We start from the raw sequence: 23,482 nt of genomic DNA on the forward strand, positions 1-23,482 counted from the left end.
CCCCTTGTCATTACTCTTGATAACTCATAAATAATCCTCAGCAGCTGAGTTATGAAATTACTTAGCAGAGCAAATAGTAAAGGACAGAAATGTCCAATTAAGATTCTCAAAAGAAGACTGCTGTATTTATTTGAATTCTTCTTACCATATATTTGTAAAACCCATATTATAAACTGTTGACTCTGTCTTGCTCTGTCAGTTAGAGTTTTGATATGATGACATATGACTGGCAGAGTTGCGTTCCATGTAGAGATGAGAGCAAAAGGCCATTCCATGGTAAAGATAATGAGGAGATTCATAAATCGGCTGTTAATTCAAAATGTCACTTTGTGTAGCACTGTATTTTATTTGTCAAAAATACTTGTTTTTCACAACTGGAATAAAGCAATCAAGTAAACAAATTAATTCAATATACGCTTCATAAACTTGATATTATATATATATATATATATATATATATATATATACACACACTCAAGTGTGTATATAATATAAGATTAATGTATTCATTCACTCAAGAAACAGTTATTGTTTAACATGTGCCAAGCACTGTTTAAAGCATTGGAGTAAACCAAGACCTTCATGGAGCTTATATTCCAGTGGAGGAAAATAGGTAATTAATAAATATCCACACAACTATAATATCCTATTGAAGATAAATGCTTAGAAAATATACAAAGCATAATAAATGGATAGAAATAAATAGATAGTGATGACATTTATTCTTCAGTTGGAAATTCAAGGGCCATGAATCTGAAAGAGCATAGCTTTTTGGAATGATGTCCATCTTCATAAAATTCTATAGATGATTAATTTTTATAATCTAAAAGACACTAATAGTATTGAAAACTACTTTATGGCTTTAGGGCTATGATAAATAATTTTCAATATAAATTACTTTGAGAGTGGACCATAAAATGTTTTTTTAATCAAATATAATAAAAAATAACAGGGACATGACAGGAAAAGAACATAGACTATTTCTCATTACATAAATGCAAAAATATTACCCAAAATATTAACAAACTAAATTCCATGATATATAAACAGGATAATATTTAATGATCTAGTTGGGTTTACTAGTATTTCAATGATTCATGATTCAAAAATTTAATCATTATAACTAACCATATTTGTAAAATAAAAGAAATGAGATGGTCATCTCAATAAATACAGAAAATAAATTTGATAAAATTCAACATTTCTTCATAATTTATTAAAACTTCTAAACTAGTAATAGGAAAGATTTTCCCAATATGACAATGTATTTCTAACATTATACTTAATAATGAAATGCTCACTACTTACCCCACAAGAACAGGAACAGGCAAGGATTCCAGTATAGCCACTTATATTCAACATTGTACTGGCAGACCTGCCAGTAAACAAAATGAAAAGAAAGAAATGCCAAGGGCTTAGAATAAAAGATGACATGGTAATTATAAAGATAGGACAAAGGTATCTACAAAAGTTATTAGATTAATAAGTAAATTTAGCAAGTTCTCTGGACCTGACGTCAATATTTTTTTTTAAAAAAAATGCATTTCTAGGTAACATTGCAGTAGAATTGAAAAGATTGTCACTAAGATATAGATAGAGAGATAAGATAGATAGATAGACAAAAAGGCATGTGACATGTACAAGAATTTTGTTATGAATTGAATTATGTTTCATTTGAAACAAACACTGAACTCCTAACCCCATTCAGTACTTCAGAATGTGTATTATTTTAAATAGGGTCATTGCACTGGTAACCAAGTTAGAGTGCTATTAGTAGGGTGGGCCCAGTCCCATATGACTGGTGTTCTTTTAAAAAGGGGAAACCTGGACCCATAGACAGACATGCACAGAGGGAAGATGATGTGAATGCGCACAGGGACAAGATGAACATGTAAATGGAGTGACAGAATGCCCAAGATTGCCCACAAACCACCTCAAGTGAGGAAGGATCCCCCGAGAGGTTTCAGAGTAGGTTGGCCCTACTGCTAGCCTTCAGAAGTGTGTGATAAATAATGTCTGTTCTAAGCCATCCAGTTTTGGGCACTAGGAAGGAAACAAATACAATTCCTATCAACATTATTTTTCTATCTAATATTTGGATATCTAATAACCCACATATTCATCAATAGTAGCAAGGACTTTTTTTTAATGTAGTATGTTCATATATTTAATTATATTCATGCATTGGAGTAGGAGTTAAATGAAGAGAGTACAGCCGCAAGTACTGATATAAAGAGAGAACTAATGGGTCGATAGATGTGATAGATCCATAAATAAAGTTAAAAAACGGTTAAACTAACCTCATTATTCATTAGAAGGTTAGATTAATGATTACCTATTTGGAAGAAAGAGGTAAAGAGTGATTTGAGAAGATATACAAGATGGTCTTCTGTGGCATTACTATTCCTGAAATGGTGTGAAACATTCATTCTATGGCTCAGAGAATTGTAGAAGCCAAACCTATAAGATGAACTGTTTAGTGGTATCCTGAGAAACATAGTATTAGCATTAAAATTGTGTACTCTGAAGCTTGCCTATCAAAGTGTAAAAGCCCAACCTTACCACTTGCTGGTTAAATATCTTTTGGTAACTTATACCTGTATGCTTCAATTTATCATCGGTGAAATGGAGTAACAGACCTCTAGTGTGTTTATATATAGCATGTATTATGTACTTATTACATATAGTATAATATATGTACTTATTACATATAGTATATATTTATTAGATAAATTATATATTGGGAAAAAACAAAAAATATAATATATTGAGAAAAAATTTGAAACTATGGAATTTTAAGATTTCATATTTAGAATTGAAATAGTTTTTTTCATTTATACAGTCTGTACAAACTAGTAGGTAGTACATGGATGCATACACTAAAGCATTAAGCAGTACATGTGAACAGATGTGTTCATGATCACACATTCAGAATCTTAATAAAATGCATCTTAAATAATTCTTGTTATACTTAAAATGTGATCAAACAGACACTTGGAATTAACATACTGTCAAACCATAGTTGCCTTTCTAGCAATATGAAACTATATTGAAAAGTAGTTTCTAATTATCATTCATATGTTCAGGTATCAAAACATGATTTTAATATATATGATCATTAAAAATTCATGGCAGGTAAGGAAAACTATTAATATTGAAAAGTTACTACATATGTGTGTATATATCTATATATCTATATATAGATATAGATATGTATATATAGGTATGTTCAAAACCTATGCAAATTAGTACCAAATTATATAAAATTATTTTTATAAAATTTGCAACAAAGGACTGCATTCCCACTGCATTGATTCTCAAGATTAAAATTGTTATTTTTATCCTGAACACTCATGAGTTCTAGGACTATGGGTTCAGCAGGACATCTCACCAACTTCAAACCCAATGTCCCTACTTGATGTAGTTCTATACCAAGGGAAATTACCTGGAGCCATTATTTCATACTACCAAAAAAGTTTGTAAAATTCACTGGCATTATCATCCCCAAGAATGGGCCCATTAATAATTTTCTGCTGTCAAATGAATACAGAAAATGCTAAACATTGGTTAATTAATTTTTCTGAGCTCTGGCAATTAAAAATTAAGTAGAAATAGTAGTTCATATATGTTCTTTATTTTAAAGGAATAGTTTTTAGTCTCAGCTTCCTATCTTTAAATTGTAATTAATCCTATCTGATAAAGAGGGAATATGCTAATTGACCATCATGCCCCCACAAAGATGGCGGTGCCCACAGCCACAAGATGGAAGTGCCCAGTCCCCTCAGCCCCACTGAGGCAGAAGGTGCACAGCATGGCCGGGCCTATCCCCAAGTGGGGTCCAGCCGCTCACATGCCTGCCTCCGGAATCCCCTCAGCCCCCAGCCACCCAGAATGGACCCAAGGCACAGACAAGCCTCAGATGGCAGCTGCCCAGCCACCGAGGGCTTCCCGAGGCTCAGATAACCGGGAGCAGCTGAGGCTTGTGCTGCCAGCAGTGGCAGCAGTAGAGGTGTGATGGGGCGTTGCCTTCCCCTGATTGCCAGGTTACCTGCCACCCCTGAAGGCTCCCAGACTGTGAGTAGGGGCAGGCCTGGCTGAGGGATCCCCCTCCAGAGTTTTCATGCACCCAGCCTCTAGTATATAGATAGGTTTGTTAATCTAATGTAGTTCTTGGAATTTTGTAAAGGTTTGGATTTTAAAAGATACAAAGTGATGCTATACTATTTTAATAACTATGTAATAGCTATTGGGTATTCTGTTTTCTTTTTGGTAAAATCAATATCTAAATTGTTGGGAACAGAAGGAGTTGGAGAGGAACTGAGCTACTGAGTTGAGGCTGAGCATGCCCCATAATCTCTACAGCCCACTCCTGCTCTCCTCACTGCACAATGTCATCGTCCATCCCTCCCATGTTCAAAACTTTACAGTTGTTGCTTAAGATTATATTCACCAGTCTTTCAGTTTTCCTTTGTGAGGTATAGAAGACCGGTTTCTGGGAGCTTCTTTATAGTTAAATAATTTTGGAAAGCACTAAAGAAATATAAAATTAAAAATAAACTATGTGCCTACCTTTCCAGGCAGCTTGATCAATTTTGCTTACCTATTGTAAGGAAGCATTCAGAGTCTCGGTCCTAAGGGTTCATTATTCTACATAGAAAATAGGCTCCTGGCTTTTGGCAGCTTGATATTTTATTATCCTTCATATAGGTAGGAAAGAGCAGGCTGATTGAAGAGATTTATTATAATGTAGTTTCATCTCCTTGATCCTGTACAATGGGGAAAGTGAAGAAGAATCTGCTAAAAATAGATTAGAAGAATGCCGGATAAACAAAATGAAGAGACCCTTTCTTGTTTAAGCTTCTTTTCTAAAAGAGCCGGTAGAAGCTGTTATTTCTGAACAGGACCTGCTAATTAATTAGCACATAATAAATATATGTGCATATTGAAAATAAAAACTGATATTTGGTTCATTTATGCCACATCCATAAATAGAACCAAGACTTGGTGGGAAGACACATTCCTATATATCAGTTATTCTTTCCTAGATGTTTATTCCTTCAAAGTTAGCAGTGAGAGAGAGAAAAAAATTAATATACTGAACTCTATCTCCTAAATTACTTGCCTTGAATTTGAAAGATGGGTTTTGGAGTTGAAGACATAAGAGAACAGATGTAGGAACTGAGATTTTGGCAGCCTCCCTCAGAAACTAATGAGCTTTGGGGAAATCCAGCCGATACAGAGTTGGGTAGATTACTATCAAAACTGTAGGGCATCTTAACACCTACAGTGACCTGGCTTCAAGGTGGCACATGGAAACTGACCAGAGGTAACCTTTCCAAATTACTTATAGAACATTTTTATTAAACATTAAAAAACTATCCAGTGTAGTAGTATTCAATATATCAAGAACCAACTTTCCTATTAATATATACACTACACATACTCCTTTTGAAGTAGGAGCCAAAGGTCACAGTGCTTTAATCTTGGTGGGCACCTTACATGGCCCATTAGTCACCTTAACGCTATGGGTGGCCTTCCCTTCATGATGTCAAGACTGTGGGTAATATCTAGTTCAAGGGCTCTCAGGGAGAGCCCAAGGTCCCCAGCAAGGTGTGAGGAGAGCAGAGGAAAGCATGAAACACTGTGGGGGGAGACTGGTAACAGACCATGAACGCTCAGGATTCTTTTACTCTGTAGTATGGGACTCCCTTTCTGTAATTAGTTCTCTAGTGGTTTTGCTGTTCACTTCCTTGCTTTGATTGATTATATACTAACTAGCTAATTTCGGTGTGTTCAGTGTTTCTGTCTGTGTTTTATATCTTTCAGTGTGTGAGAATCTTGCTGCATGTTTGACTCTGCTGTTCCCACATAGCTGGCTGTGGTTTGATAGGATATACAAATTAACCAATATTTATATGTTGATGCTGATAAGGTGCTGTCATGAGACTTCAAGCCAGAATTCATGTATGTGTGTGTGTGTGTGTGTGTATGTGTGTGTGTGTATATATATATATATATATTTCAGTTACTCAGTCCCATTATAGCAATGTGTGTGATAGGAAGGATGTGAAATAAAAGTAGAGTTGGGAGATGGAAACAAAAATAAATAGGAACCCCTTTACCAACGTGGTAGCACCCAAGTATATTGGATCTTTCCAAACCACCTCAGCATCCTCCCAAATCCTAGGTCTAATCCAATATTTCCTATAAAATCTAATCTCACTGTAGGCTCTACCCCTTAGCCTAATGGATCCAGCTGGATGACTTGTACCCTGCTAAACCTTCAGAAACTTCTCATGACACTGAAGGATAAAGCTAAACCTCTGATCATCATCTAAAAGGCCCTACACAAATTTACTCCTGTCCACTGTTGTCTAGGAAACACTCAGAGATCTCTTCTGTTCTCTGAACTTTGTTTCAAAGCCTTTGCCTTGTTCTTCCCTCTGCTTTCTGTGCTCTTACCCACTCTTCATTTTTATAACTGAAATACGGTCTTTATATGGAGTAGAGCTGTCGGATGTGAAGTGAAGCATGGTTCAGAAAAAAAGCAATTACCTGCATTGATGATGGTATTTGAATTGTTTAGAAACTTTATGGCACCTTGTCATATCCATGTGGGAAAGGTCTAAAAGTCCTTCCTATTTTTTTTTTTTTTAATGAAAAAAGTAAAGGGATATTAAGTGATTTTTATATCGAACATTAAAATTGCCAAAAGCATATTTGGCCTGAATTCGACTACTCATATAATTAATTTTAGAAATCTTTATGGGGTACATTCTGTATTCAGAAATCTCTAGTGAGTTTTACTAAGGACCTTAAAGACTATTTTCATAGGCTAATTATTCACAAGCTTAGTCTTGTGAATTCCTTCTTTCAGTCAATAACTATATACTATATGCCAGTCACTCTATACAAATGATTATGTTGATTCTAAAGAAACATGACCAAAAAGAACACATTGGATAAAACCTGTAAAGATATTTAACTTTCTTTCAAACACAACCTGCGAATGTATCAGTTGCTCATTAGCATGCTAGGCACTACAAGTGCAGAGCTCCTCATTCAAGAAGTTCACATTCCACTCCTCAGACCCAGGTGGCTTCAGCTAGGGCCAAGTACTGGTCCTGGTTCTAGGCAGACAACAACTATCAGAGACCACAGTAGGAGGAAGGAGATGTTGGATGCACTGGCCCTTTGCTACTCTACACTGCAACCTTCTCTCAGCTCAAAATGAACCAGTGCCTCCAGACTCATTGGAAGATCAACAGTGAGCTGCTCATCTCCTTCAGGTGAAGTTTGGGGAAGGCACTTGGTCCTGCTTCGAAATGGAAGGACTCTTATAGGCATTTTGAGAAGCATCGGCCAATTTGTTAATTTATGCTACATCAGACTGTGGAGCATATTAGGTGGGCAAAAACTTAGATGATATTCCTAGAGAGATTTTGGTGGTCACAGGAGAAAAGGTGGTTCTTCTGGGAGAAATAGACTTGGAAAAGGAAAGTGGCACACCTCTCTGGCACATTTCCATTGAAGAAATCTTAAGAGGAACAGTGGGTAGAACAGCAGGTGTACTAGAAGCTGAGAAGTTGCAAATTTAGACTCTTAAAGATCTAGGTCTCTCCATTCCCAAGCACATAGATAATCTTGATGACTATCAACTCTTTTGCTCAGGCATTATTGCTCTTGGAAGCAGTGGCTGTCACTGGATGAAAGTGACATTCTGGTCACTTCAAACATTTTCCTTTTGATTTTTTTTCACAAATGCAACATATCATGTGGCTCTCTTTTCCTTTTTTAAGAAATATATTTGTATTGATTTCAGAGAGGAAAGGAAAGGGATAAAGAGATAGAAACATCTATGAGAAAGAATCATTGATTGACTGCCTCCTGCCCACCTTCTACTAGAGATCGAGCTGGCAACGCAGACATATACCCTGACAGGGAATCAAACCATGACTTCCTGGCTCATAGTTCAGTGCTGAACCACTGAGCAACACTGGCTAGGCTCTTTTTTTCCTTTTGTAATAACAAAATCATTGTCTAAAGAAAGAGTGGGATGGACACTTTTCATACATCACTATGGAGCCAACATCTACTTCTCTATATTGCTCTTCTCATCCCAAATAAGAGTTTACAGGGGACATTCTTCATTTGCTTGTAAATAAAATATGAATCTTAAAAAAAAAAAAAAAAAAAAAAAAAAAAAAAAAAAAGTTTATGCCCTAACCGATTTGGCTTGGTAGATAGATTGTTGGCCTGCAGACTGAAAGGTCCCAGGTTCGATTCCAGTCAAGGGCATGCACCTTGGTTGTGTGCACATCCCTAGTAGGAGGTGTACAGAAGGTAGCTGATCAATGTTTTTCTCTTATCGATGTTTCTAGCTCTCTGTCCCTCTCTCTTCCTCTCTGTAAAATATCAATAAAAATATATATTTTTTAAAAGTTCACATCTTTTGACAGAAATAGACTTTAAAAAATCAATATATTATCAGAAATTCAATAAACATGGTAAATGTACAGAGGTTATAACATTAAAAAGGAAGGAGTAGTAATCAATAATATTGAGAGAGGTGGCAGTGTGCTATTTAGGGTGGTGTTCCTGGAGTCTCTAAGCATATTTGAGTTTTGAAAAGAAAAGGAGCATATCATGAACATAGAGTTTCCCGACTTTACCTTCCACCTTGGACTCAAGGTAGTTTTTTATTTTCTTTCCCTCCACTGGTGTCCTGGAAAGGTTTTGCCTTTGGCTGATCAGTGATTTGATTATATAAATAAGAGAAGGAAGAAGGGGAATTCTTGAGAGAACCAGGACTCAGACTCAGGGGGGAAGTTTGTAGATAATTTAGAAGGAATATTGAGTAAGGGCTGCTGTTGTACATTAGGAAAATAAACACGTGAGAAGGGTGGGGACTTATAAAAGTATTTCTCTCCTTCCTGACTCAGTGGATAGAGCGTGGGCCTATGGACTGAAGAGTCCCGAGTTTGATTCTGGTCAAGAGCATGTACCTCCATTGCCAGCTCCTCACTGGCCCAGCCCTGGTCAGGAAGCATGCAGGAGGCAACCAATCAATGTGTTTCGCTCCCATGGATATATCTCTCTGTCTTTCCCTCTCTCTTCCACTTTTTTTAAAAGTCAGTGGAAAATATACTCAGATGAGGATTAAAAAAAAAAAAAAAAGGATTTCTCTTCTTAGACTATGATTCACCATATGGATTCAGAGTAAAGTACAGTAATGGATCCTCCCATTATTTTAAGGTCCGGGACTAAACCATATGGGACAGAAAAAAGTAAATAGATATTTACTGGGAAGACAAAGAGATATGCCAGTATACCTGTTGAGAAACTAAAAAGGACAGAGGTATAAATAAATTAAATAATGCAGGGTCTTGAGCTGACTCTAAAATGTTTAGTACTAAATATTGTACAGACGAAAAGGGAATGGACCAGAGAAGTGAGTCTATGAAGCTGTGTCTATGGGCTATACCACTGAAAAATGGAAACCTTCTAATCAATATATTGGTTCATATTTCAATAGCTATTTTGATGTACTGTTTGCATTAGATTACCAAACTGGCCAGCTAATTGATTTGGTTTCTTATTGACACAATATGATTACTCATTGCCTACATAATGCAGTTGCCATTCAAGAAATGCTGACAAGAAATTAGGCTAGATTGATCTGTCTAGATTGTAATATCTTTGGCATCGTCATCTGCCCTTCCCCTTGTCTTTCAATCTTTATCTTATAGTTATAGTCTAGCAAAATTGTGTTGATCTAAGCATCACTTAATATCTGCAAAACTGATTATATTGTCTCTGGGTTGTGTTGTCACTGTCTTATGGCCAAAGGTAGATTTCAGGTAAAGTTAATCCAATATAGGATCCAGGCCTCATAAAGGCTGGGTCTATCCCTGCAGTTATCTAAGATACAAATTATGAGGCACAAGCTGAAATAGCTCTCAACAGTACTTTAATCAATTTTTGAAGCTACATCGTAGGTTCTTATTATTACTATTTGAAAGACTCCTAACATTTGATATGATTTTGACCCAGGTGTTAAGGAATTTGCTCTCCAAGAAGAGTACATAAATGTGATTATAAAATTTTGGAATTGCCAATATATATATATAGAACCCCAAGCAATCAGAATGGCCGGAATGACCTGAATGACCAGTCACTATGATGTCCACTGACCACCAGGGGGCAGACACTGCTCAGCTGACTGATGGACGCCAGACACAGGGCTCATGGCTGGCCTCTGCAGCCCAGCAACCGCAGTGGAGTGGCAGCGGGACTACCAAGTGGCGGCAGTGGCAGGTGCAGTGGGGCTGGGATGAGCAGGAGTGGCAGGCAGGAGCAGCAGGCAGTATTGGACTGCTGGTTTCAGCTCAACCCCACAGGCCATGCTGAGGGACCCCACAGGTGCATGAATCCATGCACCGGGCCTCTAGTTCAGATATAATTACTGGATGATTGAAGATGTTATCGCCTCATAACAAATAAATATATATGCTATGTGTTGTAAATATTACCTCAGACTTTATATATCTCCTTACTAAACAACTCTATTATTTTGCAAGGGCTGCCATAGTAAAATATTTCAAATTGATTGACTCAAACAACAGAAATTTATTATATCGTAGTTCTGGGGACTAGAAGTCTGAGATGGAGGAGGCAGGGTTGGTTCCTTCTGAGTGCTGTTGAGAAGAATCTGTTCCATGCCTGCTTTCTAGCTTCTTGGGGTTTGCTGGCATCACTGTTGCTCCTTGGCCACATCACTAATGTCTATCACCCTCTTCACATGGTGTTCTCCCTGGGCATGTGTCCAGATTATCCTGTTTGACAAGGATACCCATCATATTGGATTGGGGACCCACCCTACTGCTCTGTGGCCTCCTCTTAATAATTATATGAACAACCATATTTCCAAGAAAGGTCACATTCTGAGGTACTGGCAGTTAGGACTTCAACATATAAATTTTGGGGAACATAATTCCACCCACAACTCATGGTAGCAAATGGTTGAGAAAGGACATTATGATATTAATGCAATTGCCTTGCTTCTGTTGTGGACAGAGCTTAGAATTCAAGTTAGCAGCTCTAGGTATTTATCTTTAGTAAGCACAGCCAGAGTTAGGACAGCCAGAAGTATTGAGCACATTTTAGTGTCAGTGAACATAGTTATAAGTACTTGTTCTTTTTATGCTCTGGAGTTCAGAAAATTTTATATCTTGCCCACTGGTTGTGGCCTCAGTCATATTTCAATTCTGGGGCGCACAGCTTTACACAAAGAACTGATGTTGGCAGATACAAAACATGATGCTTCGTGTCCTATTAAACCCTGACAGCTCTGGGGCTTTTCCTTTAAGGGGGAAATATTGTTGGCAGTTTTGAGATTCTGTCAACTGTTTTAGGGTCTCAGTATCTTAATAAAACATTCTATACAAAGGTTCACTCCCTCATTTAAAAATATAGGTACCGCCGAAACTGGTTTGGCTCAGTGGATAGAGCATCGGCCTGCGGACTGAAAGGTCCCAGGTTCGATTCCCATCAAGGGCATGTACCTTGGTTGCAGGCACATCCACAGTAGAGGCTGTGTAAGAGGCAGCTGATCAATGATTCTCACTCATCGATGTTTCTAACTCTCTATCCCTCTCTCTTCCTCTCTTTAAAAAATCAATAATATATATATATATATATATATACCCGCATTCAAAACAAAAATCCCTTTAGACCTTTCACTAAGATAAACTGGGTTCCTTAAATATTTAAGTGAACTTAAGCAATTTACTTCATTATCTACAATCCATGTTTAATTTTAATTGTTAAAATTAAATAATTTAATCATTAAAAAGAAGGAAATTAAGGAAGAAGAGGCAAAAAAGAAAGAGAAAAATAATAAATAAGGATTACCAATATGTAAAAAAAAAAAAAAAAAAAAAGGAAAGACTTTCTTCTGAACTTTTGAAAGCCTTTCCTAAGTCAGTGTTGTAGTTTTGTAAATAATTCTGTCTGCAGAAGATGAAAGGAGCAGATTGGCCAATTACTTCCAAACTGCTTGATCACATCCATGTTTCCATGAATTATTCAAGCTTTAAGAGTCATCAAAGCATCCTAATGCAGAACTCAAAAGAAAGAGCAAAAGCTAAGACATTGGCAAGTGCTTGTTATGTTTAAGATATCTCCTACTTATGAACATATGTGCTTTCCAATGTTGGGCTGATTTAAGCCTTGTAATGTGGGAAGGAGGCTGACAGTCTATTGGAGAAGGGGAAAGAAATACATAAATTAAAGGTACTAAAAAGTCATGTCAGCAAGGAGAGCCAGAGGTGCCAGATGAAATGACATGCTTGGTGTTATGTGACCCATTCTCAAGTTGTCTCTATTGTGCCCTCACTAGGCTCAGTCAAGAAGTGATTGACCATATACAATAATAGTACTTGAGTCTTTAAGCAAAAACTAGCTACAAGAACAGTGTGAGGATCATAAGAATGAAATGAGATGAGTAGACAAGAAAAAGAGGAAGGATGATGCAGTGAGATATAATAATGTGGAATGAGTTCCTCAGAAACAGTTTTATAAAGTCTGTAACATATTACTTTAGTTTTATCCCAATTGTAAGTTATCAGACCATTTTATGGGCACTATAATATCAGTGGAAGTGCATGTCTAACAAAATAATAGAGTGCATTACCAATTCTTTGATGAGCACTGCAGAGAAACAATTAGACCCATTTGTCAATGTACCCTGGTGTCTAATAATCTTAAGAAATGGATGGCTATGGATGGAAATGATTCAACATTTTAAGGATATTTATCCTCATACACATTCTATCGAATTAACATTTTTTCCTTCACTCATGCCTTTACAGTAAACTGACTGGAAAGCCAAGAGTAAAACCACATTTTGTATGAAGGAGTAAAAAATACTAATGTCTGAATGGCATTTGAAAGGTCTATTTATTGTTTGAAACTATTGATATTTTGATATATTTTGGGTATTATGTAAGTTGGCCCAGAATATTAAAATATGATATATGCAGAAGAGATCTTCAAAATAAGAAAATCTGCTAATAAAAATAGCTTAAAGGCCTGAGTTAATAGCACTAATACCATCACAAAGGATTCCTTTACAATGGATACATTTAGCAAGCTCTTTAAAAGCATAGTTTTAGATATTGTTTATAGTACCTTATTTATGCAGAGGACTTTGCTTCACCAATTTTAACTTCAACATTCATTAACTGATCTGTTTCTAATCCTTTATAATCCTGAGCACCTCTACTCTTCACCTTTTAACTCATTTAATTGTTAAAAAGGGTAAGGACAAAAAGCTGAAGGGAAAAGAGGAAAGCAAGAGGGTTTTTTCTGGTTGACCCTTGAACAACATGGGTTTGATCTGTGCCAGTCCACTTATACATGGGTTTGTTTTTTCCCCCCAATAAATACCTGTCCTGTTTTTGATCCGAGGTTGGGAGTATATAGATGCTAAGGGCCACCGATATGCATTGATCTGCACTGTTTTGTCTAGGGGACTTGAGTATCCACAGATTTTGTTATCCACAGGGCGTTCTGGAATCAATTTCTCTGCAGACAGCAAGGGAAAACTTAAGTTTTGGGGAAGTCAAAACTTATGCACAGCCCTGACCAGTGTGACTCATTTGGTTGCATGATTTCCCATGCACCTAGAGGTTGCCGGTTTGACTCATGGTTGGGGCACATATCTGGGTTGCTGGCTCCGTCCCTAGTAGGGGGCATGCAGGAGGCAGCTGATCAATGTTTCTCTCTCCCTCTCCTTTCATTACTCTCTAAAGTTAATAAAAATATATATTAAAAATGTTTTAATGTTATACACGGACTTTTGAGTGGAGGGTGCACCCTTAGTCTCCCCACCCCACTTTGTTCAAGGGTCAACTGTGCTAGTTTGCTCTGTCTCTTCCTTCATTTGGTAACTAGAGGGCTGAACCAGGTGATCTATGAAGTCCTTCTCCTCAGATCTAAAATGCTGTGATGCTCAGTGAGGCACTAAAATAAAAACTGCAGAAGACAAGTAAGAGCAAATGGTAGTGTGGGCTTTCCAAAATTGCTATAAATATTGAAAACCAACTTTTTAATGTTAAGATTCATTATTGGCATGTTTTGGATTGTGTACTCTTAAATCCTAGGGGTGCTACTTACCAGCTCTGGGATCTTGGGCAATCATTTAGCTCCTATCAACCACAATTTCCTACTCTGTTAAATAAGAATAACAATATTACTAAATAAATATGTGAGCATTAAATGAAGTGGTATAGCAACAGTTTAATACCAACTAAGTGATTAATAATGTTGGCATTTATTATTCAGATGAACATAGTTTTAATTATTGATTAAAAATATTGATGTGCATTTTATGTCAATCATTAAACTAAATGCTGGGAATGCATTAGTTGAATAACAATCTTTACTCCTCCCTGTTGGTTACCATTTGTACCATTTGGTTATTTTAGTGTAGGTTGTTATGTGTTCATGGGACAGCAAATATTTTGTATATATTAGTGTTTGTTTTTGAAATATCTGTGACTGAGAAGGAAAGGTAACAAGTCACAGATTCAAATGTGTATAAAAGCAACTCACATTTGTCTACCACTAAGCATAAGTCAACTCTCTGGTTTTTAATTGATTGGTAGCAGAAAATCTAATCTTGCCAGTTGAAGGTAAATTAGTCACCTGTTGTCTCAAGCTCACTCACTTTTGATTAGATTCGGGATTTTCCACCACCACTTTTCCCCTACCCCCTGCCTTTTTCTTCCTGTTGAGTTTTTATGTGGTGTCCTAGAACCAGGCTGTCTGGCCTGTGGTTGCATCTCTGTCATCTACAGTCTTGGTTGTCATTTTGTTACTAGAGAATTAAATTCCTCTCTCACTGGTGGGAGTGAGGTTGAGGTTGTTGTGATATCTTCAGAAAAAGAATTTTCTAATATTCACAGGGGAGAATGGGATGTGGGAGAAGGCTTTAAGTTACATTCCTCGGGTTCCAAAGTCCCCTGCCTCTTAAGCCAGTCCTGGAAAAGGTGCAGCTAGGGTTGCAGCAGAGCCAAAAGCAGGGCCAGTGTCCAGAGCTTCAGCCAGGTGTAGCTCAGCACCCAAGCGAATTAAAACTCATTAGTCAACAGAGCCAAATATCAACAGTACAACGATTGAAATTTCTTTTTGAGAGCCAAATTTTTAAACTTCTAATGCCACTTCTTCAAAATAGACTCTCCCAGGCTGTGGTATTTTGTGGAGGAGCCACAATCAAGGGGCCAAATTGCTACATGTGGCTCGCAAGCCAGTTTGTCGACCATGGGCCTATTAGTGTGAGGACTCCCACATTGCCGTGTGCCCTATGGGCTCACAGGGGAGTGCATCCCCCTGCTACAGGAGAGCCTGGAAACCTGCATGCCAGAGAGAGAAAGCAAAAACCAAGAGGATGCACTTGCTTCTTTGTTTGGAAATTTAAATATTCAAGTTTCCCCTCCCCACTCCTTACAGTGGCCACGCCCATCCTGCCCACTAATTTGTTCCCTGGAGTGATTGGTAGGTAAGCACCTTCCCAGGTCACTTACTGGGCAGTTTCAGTTGCTTTTGTCCAGTTCCTTTTCCCAGGGAAAAACGGGGAATAGACGTGAGAGTGTTAAATGCAGTTTCTTGGCAAAGCTGTATAAATGGTATGCCTATATTATTGTGCATTCCCTTTCCTGCTTTCCTGTTAAATAATAACCAGGTTATTACAGTGGCGTCATTTTTATTTCTATCCTGTAGGCATTGATAAAATGAAAGTTGCTCGTGAGGCCCTAGAGTTCTGCCACTGCAGCCCGAGGTCCCTGTTTGGCTTTTACTGAGTTTGTTGTTTGCTGAAATGTAGCAGCACCCTTCATCTAACCTCCCACTCCCTAGCTAGAGGTGCTTATCATGCAAATGTTGTTCAGCTACAGTATCCCCTTGCATCAAATAGAGTAATCCTTAGGCTCACTGATTCTCAGCTCTCTTGTTCCTCACCCTGGTCTTCAGAATTTCTGTTATTTCCTCTATACCTTATGGGAGCTGAAGAAAGCTTGGGTATGACAGGAATCTATCTCCGGCCTTCTCTTTACTTAGATCTGCCTGGTGGGCATTTGTAAGTACTGCAGCTGACAGTTTGATGAGGGGTCACCAGCAAGGAACTTTTCAGTTCCAGAGTAGATGTGAGGTTAGTCAGCAGAGCAAGAGTTACTGAATGTTTGGGGGAGTTTTTGTCACCCAACTCTCCTGAATTTCCATTCCAGAGTAAGTTCAGGGGATAGGGCCACCATACTATAGGTGCCCTTTTTGTTCTCCTTTCCCTAGCTCTTCTTTTGTAGTCCGAAAAGGTTTTTTATTTTTATCACCTCTAAGTTTCCTAGGAAAACTTCTCCTATAGCATCACATATTTTTCCCACCCTTTCTGTGGCCTAAACCCTTTACTTCAATCTTCTAGGATTTGGTTCTTGATATTTAAATCCAAACTCTTAGGTCCCCCCCCCCCACCCCCCCCCGCCCCCCTTAAGCAGTTGGTACTTGCAATTCAAAGCCATCCTTTTAAAGGCTTTTGTCTGCACTGTTGAGGTTGAAAGGTCAAATTAGCTGCTCAAAGGCCAAAAAATGTGGTTCTTTGTTCTCTCTGAATCAATCTCTCTTACCCTAAGGCAAAGAGACAATTTTCTTTGCTACTTAAATCTAATAGTAGAAAAATAGAAAGAAAGAAAAAAAAAGAAATTGAAAAAATTAGCACTTAGCAAAATACCCCACTGCAGAAGGAAATTCACAATATTTACCTATGTTTGCCTAGCTCCATAAATTAAAAGAAAAACAGAGCAGTAATCTGCCAATTATATGTCTTTGTATTCTAACTTAATGTTCTCCAATTAAAACAATGTTCAAATGTTTTTGCTATAATAGAGCTATAGATGCTATTGGTGAATTTGTTTTAAAAACTCTTTTAATATACACATGCTTTCTTGGCCAAACCCTTCTACTTATAAACCTCATTGATTCATTTATTGAATGCCTACTGTATGCCATGGTATAGAAATAAATAAGTGTGTGAGGGGGAGGAGAAGTAGGCACTTTCTTAATCTACTGAATGCTGAGAACTCATTTCTCAATCACCAAGTGAACATAAAATATGCTCAAGTTTACATCCCACAGAGTGTAGTTGAGGAAGTAGAGATGTAGTTGGTATTTCTACCTCCGCCACTAGAGAGCGCTCTGTTATATCCCCAAGAGTTAACTCATACTAATACATACAATTTTAAAGCTGAGTTCTATCAAAGGCTCTCTTAAATAAATAATATACAGAAATAAATGGTTTTTTCAAATAATTAAAACACTTCCCATCTAATAGCTATCATTTCCCAGGATGCACCTGTTTTTATTTAAAGAGTAAAAAATGACTTCATCTGTTTAAACAATTAAAACTTAGCATTTTGGGTTTTCTTTCTTCTTGGGTTTAAAATGGAAGAACATAAAACTATTTCTCTTTGCAGTTCTGTGCTAATAAGATATTCTCATAATTGGATTCTAATATTACTAAACTCAAATTAATAATACATCAAAATCTGAAGAGACAAATGCTATTTTGCAGCTACACAGGGGAACTTTCAGAGCTTCATTAGAACTAGGTTTTTTTCAAACAATGACATTTATTTTGAGCCTTCTTTATTCTTATAGAACATGATCTGATGGGAAGGCAGTATGAATTAAAGATGATCATGAAATTGAAATAAATTAACTCTTTCAGAACATCAGAGATTTATCTCTAGATACTAAATTTCTACAAATGCAAACTTTGAAATATATATTTTTTGACAATTCTTTAGTCCAGTGATTTTGAAATGTGTATAATATATAGAGTCTTTTTAAGGGAAAAACAAAAAGTAGAAAAATCTCTTTACACATTAGCATTAATTCATTTTAATTACAATTGCTTAAAATTAAAATATGTAAACAAAACCACGAATAAATGCATTGTGCTTATACATCTTACAAAATATAATTAAATAAAATCTACAAATCTGAGAAACTCAGTTTCACAGTATATTTTTTAATGTAACAGGAGATAGTTATTTTGTTTAAATAAAATATCTGTTTACCATGTAATTACCATGTAATTTACCACACATACATAATTGAATCAGGAATGTTCAAATGAATCTACAAATGGCTGCAAAATTGACCTTTTCCCCCTATGGTTGGAATGGAGGGAAATCGATTTTCCCTCCACCAGAATAAATTTGCTTGTCTTTGGATTAATATCATTTAAACTACTATCAGTTATCTGTAATTTACAGCTTTGTAAAATAGCTCAAATTGCCCTCTAAACAGACACATAATCACAAAGGGTATGCTAGGTTATGTCTTCTTTCCATTAAAGATACTCAATTCATTTTTAAAGTCTCACAATCGGTCGTCCCAGTATATTTAAGAGGAATACACAGACCTCATGATTTCTATGAAGACCTTGGAGATCTCCTCAGCTCAGCTATCAGTCTTGAAAATGGACCTCTAGAGACAAAGAGATGCCCCCGAATGAGCCTTTAGTCTTAGAGGAATATGCAGCTCTTTCCTCATATAAAAGCTAAGCAACCTGTTCGGATGAGTTGAATGACTTCTAAGGGAATAAGAACTGTGACACCTTTTACACGTGAAAATTTTGCCCAAGGGAAGAGAGTTATAATAATAAGTCAGATCTTCTCTAAGGATGATTGAGGTTTTTTGTTTTGTTTGCTGTTTTTTCCTGAGGAGGAGGGCAGTTACCACATACCAGGTATTGCACTAAGTATTTTACATCTATTACTTCATTAACTATCACAATAACACTATAGGGATATGTTTATGAGTGAGGAAAATTCTTCCTGAATTAGCCAGGAGATAACTATTAAATAAAAACAGGGGAAAACAAAGTGTGTAAGTCTTTAATGAAGTTTGCAATAATCAGGACAGTGAGTATCTTTTTTTAAAAAAAAAATATATATATATATTATTGATATTTTACAGAGAGGAAGGGAGAGAGATAGAAAGCTAGAAACATCGATCAGCTGCCTCTTGCACACCCCCTACAGGGGATGTGCCTGCAACCAAGGTACATGCCCTTGACCGGAATCGAACCTGGGACCTCTCAGTCTCCAGACCGATGCTCTTCCACTGAGTCAAACCGGTTTCGGCAACAGTGAGTATCTTAAGAACTGGTTTAGATGACACATGTCCTAAAGTTAGATACTTAGATATATATGAAGCACATCCTAGTTCTTCACACCTCATCAGGAAAATTGAGTCTACAACCTGCATTTTTTTTTTCATAGCCTTATGTATACATTTGACATAGTACTTGCCAAATGCTAATGAATTATCTTCTTATGTGTTTATGTCTCCTTAATTTCATTGGCTAGGCTTTGAATTACAGTAGACTCAGAAAGTGCAATGTTTTTTGTACATGCCCCTTGTACAGTGACTGGCCCATACTAAGAGCTGCTAAACGTATACTTGTGAACTAGTAATCTAAAGTATGCATGTGCAGTAAAGCTAATTCCTGAAATTGGACCTTGGGAAAAACTCAATCATAAAGTAATAGTTGTAAAAATTTTATTTCCTCCTTCAAAATGGTTCAGTGCTATTCGATTTTAGTCTTCAATAAATTTATCAAATTTGGAGCTGCTTAAAATTTGTTCTCAGGGCACATGGGAAAGGCTTGTCTTATCAGTGGATACAGGTCTGCAGATGGAATGTGACATCTTTGAGAGTCAGTAGGGAAGAAGTCTGTGACAATGTAAAAACCATTAGAAATCATCTAGAATTTTGCACTACAATTATGTATCCAGTGGATTGTCAGAGAGAAGTCTTAAGTGCCAGTACTTATAAAGTTCTCTAAATCTCACAAACTCAATATCACATTTTTCCTTAGAGTATTTCTTAAAATACCAGTAAGTATCAAAGGATGACTAAGGAACTGGGAACACAGATAGCTGACATTCACTTTGGCAGGAAGAAAAAACAGAAACCAGAACTAAAGTGAGATTGAGAGAATAAAAAATGGAAAAGTGGAAGTAAAAATTACACTAAAATGCTGGGGAAATGTTTCATTGTGTTAAGTATTCTAATTATCAACTATTTGGTTGGAGAATTAAAATAAAACATGGGATTTTAAAAGAATGTATTAATTGGTCAAGATAGATAGATAGATAGATAGATAGATAGATAATGTTAAACATATGTAAACAGGAACCATAAATCCTAATCAGCAATAGAGGATTTCTTTTGAACTTATCACTGAGCAGAGTAAGAAAGTAATTAAAATGCCATTCTAAATTTGGATTGCAATCTGACAATATTTTCTGTGGTCATATGGAATGGTTTGCATGTGTGAAAGAGTTATCTAGAGTTCCAGGTACTTTAGAGTTTTAGTGGCCTGTCTCTGTCCTGCCAGTAGAATACAATCCAAACCCTAAATTGTCTGGCCAGGGACTGGAAAGGATAGCAGAGATCAGGAAGAGGTAATGTCGTGGGTATTGGTTTGATTAAATACAAACCATTCATTTGCCCTCTATGGCCTTTGTGTAAAGTAAGCTTCTCATTCCAAACCTAATTTTTTAACTACTCATTGTTTCTAGCTTATTTTCTCTTAGAGCAATCTTTTAAAAATTGTGTTAATTTCTTCCTATAGAGTTTCACAAAATATAATAAACTAGAGGCCCAGTGCACAACATTTGTGCATGGGTAGGGTCTCTAGCAGTTACTGGCTGCTGGCCTGGGACTCCCTTCCCCTGGCTGGCTGCCTCCACCACAGGCCAGGGATTCCCTTTCTACCCGCGTTGGCCTGGTGCCACCCACTCACCTGTTCCATCATCCCGCCAGTCCTGCTCTCATCTGGGCCCTTCAGGGCCAGCAGTGCCTCCACTGCCACCTACTGCTGGTGCTGCACTGCTGACACCTGCCATGTCCCGTGCCACCCCCTGGTGATCAGTACATGTTTAACCCTTGGGCTGTGGAATTCCCTCCCATAGGGACAATTTGCATATTAGCCTTTTATTATATAGGATATAGTACATGCTTTGCTTTGCTTTACTTTTTACATACTTCTTTTATTTTTTAAATCTTATAAATGGCTCCTCTCATTTTGAAAAGAATTTTGGACAAATCAGAAAGCCAAGGAATATGGTGTTTTTTGATAGCAGCTAAGCTAAAAAAAAAAAAAAAAATGCCATGTGCCCACAGAGGGACTTCATTTATAAATGTGTGTGTGTGTGTGTGTGTGTGTGTGTGTGTGTGTGTGTGTGTGTATGTGTGTGGAATGCTGGTATTTGTGGTTACACTTTGTACCTCTCACAAGCTGGAATCTATTGTGAGTGTGGTAATGCTTACTATCGGGAGAGCCTGCAAATCCTTCATTGGCAGCAAAGTCACCAGAAGTATTTGCATCTGTCTTTGCAGCTGGGATTTGCTCATGGGAAAGACAGTCATTTAACATCATGTTATCCTGATGGACAGCTGTATATAGGAGCTTCCTAGGGTGTAGAAGACCTACATTTCATTTAAATAGCTTTCACTATTCCAATGAAATTTGACATGAAAATTAATTTGATGTTTTGATTCAGTAAATTTGGAGGATATATAGGCTTGATTTAATAGAAAAATATTGTTCAGTTTGCCTTGGTCTGTTCACTCTAACAGCTTTTAGTGACTCAGTAAGCACCAATATTTTCAGCTCAGATTAGCTTGGGGTTTAGCATAAAGTAATTCACTCTGTTTTGATGCAAGCCCTTGTTAAAACATGAGCTACAGCCATACTCTTTGCTTTTGTCCATTTTAGCTGTCTAATGTTCCCCCAATAAAATCTGAACTCATAATAGGGGCCATGTATGTTTTGCTAACATTAGTGTCTCTAGTACACTGTTACTGTGTTAACTCTGGATATATTTGTGCTTAGAAAATCTTAGTTAAGTGGGATCATGAGTGAAAGAATACAAAATTATTTTTCCACTGCCGAGGAGGAGGTAAGGATTCCTTCTTAAAATTACTCAAAATTATTCCAAAACTGAGAAGTTTCCTTGCATCCCATTGTTTGTTGTTATTTATTGAGGTATAATTTATATACAATAAAATATAGATTTTTTAAGGGCACAGTTTCATAGTTATTTCAAGTGTATGTTCACATGTAACTACTATTTCAATCAAGACACAGACTTTTTTGTTATTCCAGAAAGTTCCTTTATACTACTTTCCAGTTAGACTGTTACAACCACTTTTTCCCCTTTTCTAGAACTTCTTATAATTTTAACCATAAAATATGTACTTTTGTGTCTGGTTATTATTTTTTTAACTTTAGATTTATCCATATTGTTCCCATTGATATCTAATAGGATCAATGGGAGTCAAGAAAATGTCCATGTTGAAAACAGTAAGATTAATAAGGAAGGATTGTTATTTTAAAAACTGTTGTATGCCTCTCCTTGAAAGCTTTATTGGTTTCACCCCTTCCCTCAATCTTTAATCACTTGCTTTTAAGAATTCCAAAGACATCCTATATAATAAAGAGGCAATATGCAAATTGACTACCATGCCTTCCCACAAGATGGCCTTCCCCATGTGGTCACAAGATGGCTGCCACAAGATAGCAGGCAGGGGAGGGCAGTTGCAGACGATTGGGCCAGCAGAGGAACAGTTAGGCATTGATCAGGCTGGCAGGCAGAAGTGGTTAGAGGCAATCAGGCAGGCAGGCAGGCAGGGGAACAGTTGGGAGCGAGCAGTCCTGGATTGAGAGAGGAATGTCCGACAGCCCATTTAGGCCTGATCCTAGTCAGTTGGATATCCTTTGGGAGGTTCCAGATTGGAGCGGGAGCAGACTGGGCTGAGGGACAGCCACCCCCTTAAGTGCATGAATTTTGTGTACTGGGTCTCTAGTCTAAAATAATAAAAGTGTAATATAATAATTAGATCAGACAACCAAACTGTGAGGGCCAAGCCCCTTGTGTGAATTTTCATGTGTTGGACCTCTAGTATAGAATAGCAATCTTGGAAGTAGAGTTTAGAAAGCCAGTATCATTCAATTCATATAGTGGTACTATGAGCCCTCCAGATTGTTTGACAAACCAAGCCAATCCAGAGGGGCACATTTTAGAGCAGAAGACATGGCCAGTTTCCTGACTTCTCTGAACTAAAGCACTCGGCCATTGCTTTCCCTTATCCTCCAGGCTGTTCTGTGGGTAAACAGGTGCCACTCAGACTACAGAGGTTAAGAAAAGCTCTCAAATAAGGTATTCCCACTACTGAAAGTCTGCTTTAAAAGATATTTCCAGCAACTCATAATTCTTTGGAGTACAGAGGGTGGTATTGGGGTAGAACTACAAAGGAGGTTTGCAAAGAATAGTAGTCAGTTTGCAGGCAGTGGAAAGAGGCTTCCCTCGGAAAGCCTGCAGAAAAGGGATTCATTGGATTAGAGCAGTTTCTG

The 23,482-nt window shown here is 37.2% G+C and overlaps 1 protein-coding gene across 3 annotated transcripts in view; it reads left to right on the forward strand.

The window, feature by feature from the left end:
- The window catches only part of B3GALT1 (beta-1,3-galactosyltransferase 1), a 472,142-nt gene that overhangs the window by 147,943 nt on the left and 300,717 nt on the right, over nucleotides 1-23,482 (forward strand). The gene's annotated exons all lie outside the window — the stretch shown is intronic.

Source organism: Pipistrellus hanaki (genome assembly GCF_964339955.1).
Source record: "Pipistrellus hanaki genome assembly, chromosome: 8".
NCBI classification, from domain to species: domain Eukaryota; kingdom Metazoa; phylum Chordata; class Mammalia; order Chiroptera; family Vespertilionidae; genus Pipistrellus; species Pipistrellus hanaki.